We start from the raw sequence: 6,852 nt of genomic DNA, 5'->3' as shown, positions 1-6,852 counted from the left end.
AAGCGCCTTAAAGACACAGGCCCGTTTTCTGGGACTCCGGGATCCAGGTTAATGTGTAGCTTTTTTGTTTGTTTTCTGGTTTCGGTTTTTTTTTTGTTTTTTTTTTTAACCCCTTCTGGACGGCACCAGGAGCTTCCGCTTTCCTCTGGAGAAAAATCCACTGATGGAGGGAAAAAAAAATCACTCTTTGCCCAAGCGGAAGCAGCTGCCATTCGATTTGCTGTTGGAAAGGTTTGCGCTGGTTTCATTACGTGGATCCTTTGGGAAGAAACTTTCCAATCCGTAATGGGGAGGGGATTTGCGGACCTTTTGGGAAAGTTGTGAATGGCAACATTGATTGTCATAGATGACAATTGGAAATACTCTGAGTGTCTCTCTCTAGGTTACTATGTGAAAGGAAAATAAATCTCAGCACCCCAAAGTCACTAAATCAAAGGGAAAAGTCAAGCTGAGAACTACATCAGGGAAACCTACCTCCCATTTTATTCCTAAACAAGATAACTACAAAGATAAAAAAGCTAGATATGGCCTGGCCCTCACAATTTGCCCACCGGGAAATTCCTTGTGTGCCCCCAAATCTGTACCCTAAAACAGTTGTGTCGAATTTCAGTGACAATGTAAATTGATAGCTTATCTTCACAGGTGCTGGGCTTTGACAGCACTGAAAGTCATCTCTCAGCTCACCTGAGACAAATGCATATCTCATTGCTTCCTCTGCCCTATGTTTATTTTTTCTTATGTAAAAATGCATATTCATTGAGCTAGATGAATGCATAAGTGACTAGTCCTCTATCCCCCTCTAACATGTGAAAGGCTTATCAAAGACTCAGAAGAATGCAGCCATTTGCCTCTTACCTACCCATGCCTTTTAAAAATTTCCTCTTTCAGGCCAGGCACGGTGGCTCGCACCTGTAGTCCCAGCCCTTTGGTGAGGCCGAGGCGGGTGGATCACGAGGTCGGGAGTTGAAGACCAGCCTGGCCAATATGGTGAAACCCCGTCTACTAAAAATACAAAAATTAGCTGAGCGTGGTGGCCCGCACCTGTAGTCCCAGCAGCTTGGGAGGCTGAGGCAGGAGAATCGCTTGAACCCGGGAGGCAGAGGTTGCAGTGAGCTGAGATTGCACCACTGCACTCCAGCCTGGGCAACACAGTGAGGCCCTGTCTAAAAAAAAAAAAAAAAAAAAAAAATTCCTCTTTCCCCAATATCTGACCTTTCCCCTTTAAATATTGAAGCCCTCAAAATCATCTTTGGAGAAAGGTACAGACCTGTCTCCCAGGTGCACACATTCTTAACTTTGGCAAAATAAACTTGTAAATTGATTGAGACCAGTATCTGGTGCTTTTTGGTTTACAACTGGAAAACTAAACTAGGCACATCCATGCAAGACAGATGTTCTATATGTTCAGTAGGGAGTGATGTTCAAGACATCATGTTAAGGGAAAAGCAGCAAGTTGTAGAGCAATATGTATGGGAAGCCCCTCAAATAAAAAATAATGTTTATGGACAGATAGTGTGTGGATACACAGGAACAGGGCTGGAAGCGAATGCATGCTAGGGAGAGACTGCTAAGCATGGGGACAAGCGGGGAGAACTTGAGCTTTATCTGTATTGTTTGAATTTTTCTTACAAGAATGTACTTTCCAAATCTGTTGTTAATAAGGAGCCTAAAGCTGGGCACAGGTGCTCACGCCTGTAATCCCAACACTTTGGGAGGCCAAGGTGGGAGGATGGCTTGAGCTTGGGAGTTTGAGACCAGCCTGGGCAACATAGCAAGACCCCGTCTCTAAAATATATATAAATTAGGGCCGGACGAAGTGGCTCATGCCTGTAATCCCAGCACTTTGGGAGGCCAAGGCAGGCAGAAAACTCGGGGTCAGGAATTCAAGATGAGCCTGGCCAATTTTTTTGTTATTGTTGTTGTGAGAGAGTCTCACTCTGTTGCCCAGGCTGGAGTACAGTGGTGTGATCTCGGCTCACTGCAACCTCCGCCTCCCAGGTTCAAGTGATTCTCTTGCCTCAGCCTCCTGAGTAGCTGGGATTACAAGCATGTGCCACCACGCCCAGCTAATTTTTGTATTTTTAGTAGAGACGGGGTTTCACCATGTTCAGGCTGGTCTCCAACTCCTGACCTCAGGTGATCCACCTGCCTCGGCCTCCCAAAGTGTTGGGAGTACAAGCGTGAGCCACCGTGCCCAGCCAGTGGCCAATTTTTTTTTTTTTTTTTTTTTTTTGAGACGGAGTCTCACTCTGTCTCCCAGGCTGGAGTGCAGTAGCACCATTTCGGCTCACTGCAAGCTCTGCCTCCCAGGTTCATGCCATTCTCCTGCCTCAGCCTCCTGAGTAGCTGGGACTACAGGCGCCAGCCACCACGCCCAGCTAGTTTTTTGTATTTTTAGTGGAGACGGGGTTTCACCGTGTTAGCCAGGATGGTCTTGATCTCCTGACCTCATGATGCACCCACCTCGGCCTCCCAAAGTGCTGGGATTACACGCAAGAGCCACAGTGCCCGGCCGCCAATGGCCAATTTTTTAAATACAAAAATTAGCCAGGCGTGGTGGCAGGAGCCTGTAATTCAGCTATTCGGCAAGCTGAGTCAGGAGAGTCATTTGAAGCCAGGAGGCGGAAATTGCACTGAGCTGAGATCGTGCCACTGCACTCCAGCCTGGGTGACAGAGCGAGATTCTGTCTCAAAAAACAAATAAAATTAAAAAAAAATAAATTTACAAAATAATGAGGCTGAGAGGCACTGAGGTCAGTCACAATGGAGATGGACCCTGCTCTAACTCTGTGTAACCATCTATAAAGTAGGTTAATAATAGTATCAAATATCTGAGATTGTTGTGAGGGTAGGATAAATGCTTGACTCCATAGTAAATACTCAAAAAGTATTAACCATTATGATTACCGTCATTATTCCCATCCTGCTCCATTAAAGCAGGATGTTTGGTTTGTTCACCATTGTATCCTCAGGCCTTAGAACAGTGCTGAGGACACGGTAGTGAGAGGTGACAGCGCGCTGGTAGTCCTCACAGCCCTCGTTCGATCTCCGCGCCTCCTCTGCCTGGGCTCCCACTTTGGCGGCATTTGAGGAGAGCTTCAGCCCACCGCTGCACTGCGGGAGCCCCTTTTTGGGCAGGCCAAGGCCGGAGCCGGCTCCCTCAGCTTGTAGGGAGGTGTGGAGGGAGAGGCGTGGGTGGGAACCGGGGCTGTGCGCGGTGCTTGCGGGCCAGTACGAGTTCCGGGTGGGTGTGGGCTTGGCGGGTCCGCACTCGGAGTAGCCGGCCGACCCTGCCAGCCCCGGGCAATGAGGGGCTTAACACCCCGACCAGCGGCTGCAGAGGGTGTGCTGGGTCCCCCAGCAGTGCCGGCCCACCGGCGCTGCGCTCGATTTCTCGCCGGGCTTTAACTGCCTCCCCGCGGGGTAGGGCTCCGGACCTGCAGCCCGCCATGCCCGAGCCTCCCCGGCCACGCCGTGGGCTCCTGTGCCGCCCGAGCCTTCCCGACAAGCGCCGCCCCCTGCTCCACGGCGCCCAGTCCCATCGACCACCGAAGGGCTGAGGAGTGCGGGCGCAGGACTGGCAGGCAGCTCCACCTGCAGCCCCAGTGCGGGATCCACTGAGTGAAGCCAGCTGGGCTCCTGAGTCTGGTGGAGACGTGGAGAACCTTTATGTCTAGCTCAGGGATTGTAAATACACCAATGGGCACTCTGTATCTAGCTCAAGGTTTGTAAACACACCAATCAGCACCCTGTGTCTAGCTCAGCGTTTGTGAGTGCACCAATCCACACTCTGTATCTAGCTACTCTGGTGGGGCCTTGGCGAACCTTTGTGTCGATACTCTGTATCTAACTAATCTGGTGGGACGTGGAGAACCTTTGTGTCTAGCTCAGGGATTGTAAACACACTAATCAGCGCCCTGTCAAAACAGACCACTCAGCTCTACCAATCAACAGGATGTGGGTGGGGCCAGATAAGAGAATAAAAGCAGGCTGCGGAGCCAGCCGTGGCAACCTGCTAGGATCCTCTGCGGCATTACGGAAGCTTTGTTATTTCGCTCTTTGAGATAAATCTTGTTGCTGCTCACTCTTTAGGTCCACACTGCTTTTATGAGCTGTAATGCTCATCGCGAAGGTCTACAGTTTCTAGTCTTGAAGCCAGCAAGACTAGGAGCCCTCCGAGATGAACCAACAACTCCCAACGCGCTACCTTAAGAGCTGTAACACCGTGAAGGTCTGCAGCTTCACTTCTGAGCTAAGAAGACCACGAACCCACCGGAAGGAAGAAACTCCGAACACATCCTACTGTCAGAAGGAACAAACTCTAGACGCACCACCTTAAGAGCTGTAACACGGTGAGGGTCCGCGGCTTCGTTCTTGAAGTTAGTGAGACCAAGAACCCACCAATTCCGGACACAGTAGGTGGTTAAAAACAATTGATTGGCTAGGTGTGGTGGCTCACACCTATAATCCCAGCACTTTGGGAGGCCGAGGCAGGAAGATCACCTGAGGTCAGGAGTTCGAGACCAGCCTGGCCAACATGGTGAAATCCTCTCTCTACTAAAAATACAAAAATTAGTTGGGCATGGTGGTGGGTGCATGTAATCCCAGCTACTCAGGAGGCTGAGGCAGGAGAATCGCTGGAAGCCGGGAGGTGGAGGTTGCAGTGAGCCGGGATTGCACCACTGCACTCCAGTCTGAGCGACAGAGCGAGAGACTTTGTTTCAAAAAAAAAACAAAAACAAAAACAAAACCCAATTGGTTGAATGAATGAAGAGCAACCTTCTGCTCAGCTCTCGCCACCCACCTTCTCCTCACACTCTCTGCTTCCCTCAGTCTTCTCCCACTGGAGTCATCCTCCATCTACACTTGGCCCAGGTCTCATCCTCCTCCTCCCACTTCAATGCCTGCTGTTTCTTCTGTGAACCTAGGAGGCCTCCAGGGAGGTGATGAACTGCCTCTCACTGCTGCTGTTCTCAGCAATGCAGGTCCTGGGCTCTGCAGTGAAGTGGGAGGCAGGGATGCCTGCAACTGCAGGTTTGGCGGGGCCTCAAGAAAACAGAATGTGCCCCCAAGGAGCTTAGAGGCCTTTGCTCCACCCTACCTCCTAGGGCAGTATGGTTGGTAGAGGAGAGGTAGCTTCCAGGCTGCTCTGGCATCTCCTTGCCTGAAGAGCAAAGAAACTCAAGGAAGGTTTTTAGTAAAATGAAGCCCTCAATGCAGCAGCAGACCCAAAAATCTGTACATGGCCTCACCATCTGGGGTACACAGAGCCATTACACACACATACACACAAACTGTTATAAAATAAAGCACAGTCAGCCAGGCATGGTGGCTCATGCCTGTAATCCCAGCACTTTGAGAGGCTGAGGCGGTAGGATCACGAGGTTAGGAGTTCGAGACCAGCCTGGCCGACACGTAAAACCCATCTCTACTAAAAATACAAAAACTTAGCAGGGCATGGTGGTGGGCATCTATAATCCCAGCTACTCGGGAGGCTGAGGCAGGAGAATTGCTTGAAACCAGGTGGCGGAGGTTGCAGTGAGCTGAGATCATGCCGCTGCATTCCAGCCTTGGCAACAAGAGTGAAACTCCATCTCAAAAAAAAAAATAACAATAAAATAGAGCACAGTCAGACGGGCATGGTGGCTCATGCCTGTAATCCCAGTACTTTGGGAGGCCGAGGCGGGCATATCATTTGAGGTCAGGAGTTTGAGACCAGCCTGGCCAACATGGTGAAACCCTGTCTCTACTAAAAATACAAAATTTAGCTGGGCGTGCTGGCGCGTGCCTGTAATCCCAGCCACTCAGGAGGCTGAGGCAGGAGATGCAGTGAGTCAAGATCATGCCACTACACTCCAGCCTGGGTGACACGGCGAGACTCCATCTCAAAAAATAAAAAAGAACAGAGTCTAGTGATTAAATCCAAGGATTAAACTTAGACAAATCCGCTCAGCTGCCACCACTTTCTTTTTTTTTTCTCTCTTTTTCTCTCTCTTTTGAGACAGGGTCTCACTCTGTTGCCTAGTTTGGAGTGCAGTGGTGCAATCACGGCTCACAGCAGCCTGCAACGCCTGGGCTCAAGTGATTCTCCCATCTCAGCCTCCCAAGTAGCTGGGACTATAGGTGTGTGCCACCACACAGGGTCTTGCTATGTTGCCAAAGCTGGTCTCGAACAGCTGGGTTCAAGCAATCCTCCTGCCGTGGCTTCCCAAAGTACTGGGATTACAGGCATGAGCCACCACACTCAGCCCTTTAAAAACAATATTTTTTTTCTTATAGCATAGAGACTGGGTCTCACTACGTTGCTCAGGCTGGGTTTATTTTATTTTATTTTATTTGAGATGGAGTCTCGCTGTGTCTCCCAGGCTGCAGTGCAGTGGCCCAATCTCGGCTCACTGCAGCCTCTGCCTCCCAGGTTCAAGTGATTCTCCTGCCTCAGCCTCCTGAGGATTACAGGCACATACCACCACACTTGGCTAATTTTTTTTTTTTTTTTTTTTAGGCAGAGTCTCACTCTGTCGCCCAGGCTGGAGTACAGTGGCATGATCTTGGCTCACTGCAAGCTCCGCCTCCCGGGTTCATGCCATTCTCCTGCCTCAGCCTCCCGAGTAGCTGGGACTACAAGTGCGTGCCACCACGCCTGGCTAATTTTTTGTATTTTTAGTAGAGATGGGGTTTCACTATGTTAGCCAGGATGGTCTCGATCTCCTGACCTCAAGATCCGCCTGCCTCAGCCTCCCGAGTAGCTGGGACTACAAGTGCGTGCCACCACGCCTGGCTAATTTTTTGTATTTTTAGTAGAGACGGGGTTTCACCATGTTAGCCAGGATGGTCTTGATCTCCTGACCTCAA

The 6,852-nt window shown here is 50.2% G+C and overlaps 1 protein-coding gene across 3 annotated transcripts in view; it reads left to right on the top strand.

The window, feature by feature from the left end:
• Positions 1-41: 41 nt before the first annotated feature.
• ST3GAL2 (ST3 beta-galactoside alpha-2,3-sialyltransferase 2) overlaps positions 42-6,852 on the top strand; it is a 78,171-nt gene continuing 71,360 nt past the window's right edge. For 2 of the 3 annotated variants that reach the window (XM_063699713.1, XM_063699712.1), the window contains exons 1-2: positions 114-231; positions 4,093-4,352. The gene's annotated coding sequence lies outside the window, so the exon portion shown is untranslated. Of the gene's footprint in view, positions 232-4,092; positions 4,353-6,852 lie in introns of all 3 variants that reach the window. The other variant, XM_055366370.2, reaches the window with a different exon arrangement.

Source organism: Gorilla gorilla, chromosome 18 (genome assembly GCF_029281585.2).
Source record: "Gorilla gorilla gorilla isolate KB3781 chromosome 18, NHGRI_mGorGor1-v2.1_pri, whole genome shotgun sequence".
Taxonomy (NCBI): domain Eukaryota; kingdom Metazoa; phylum Chordata; class Mammalia; order Primates; family Hominidae; genus Gorilla; species Gorilla gorilla.
The sequence above is the reverse complement of the archived record's forward strand: the minus strand, read 5'-3'. Positions and strand labels throughout refer to the sequence as shown.